This window comes from Lipotes vexillifer, unplaced genomic scaffold, assembly GCF_000442215.2.
Source record: "Lipotes vexillifer unplaced genomic scaffold, Lipotes_vexillifer_v1.1 scaffold395, whole genome shotgun sequence".
Taxonomy (NCBI): domain Eukaryota; kingdom Metazoa; phylum Chordata; class Mammalia; order Artiodactyla; family Lipotidae; genus Lipotes; species Lipotes vexillifer.
Window position 1 is genome coordinate 8,436,491 of NW_006797390.1, and position 282 is coordinate 8,436,772.

Below are 282 nucleotides of genomic sequence, written 5' to 3' on the forward strand. Positions count from 1 at the left end.
CTCTGGATCCACCAGTGCGGGGCCTGAGATGGAGCTTTGCCATTCCTGGCATTCTTGGATCGCTGTGTCCTCTTGTCATGGGGGTCCTAGGGGTCCTGATAGAGCCTCATGCCTGGGTGGGAGTCGTCCCAGGGCGTGGGGGACAGTCACTTGTGATAGGAGAGGCTGAGCTGGGCCTTGAGGCACAGCCTGGATGGAGGCCAGCCCGAGGGGCCACACCTGTCTCTCGTGTGTGTGTGTGTGTGTGTGTGTGTGTGTGTGTGTGTGTGTGTGTGTGTGTGT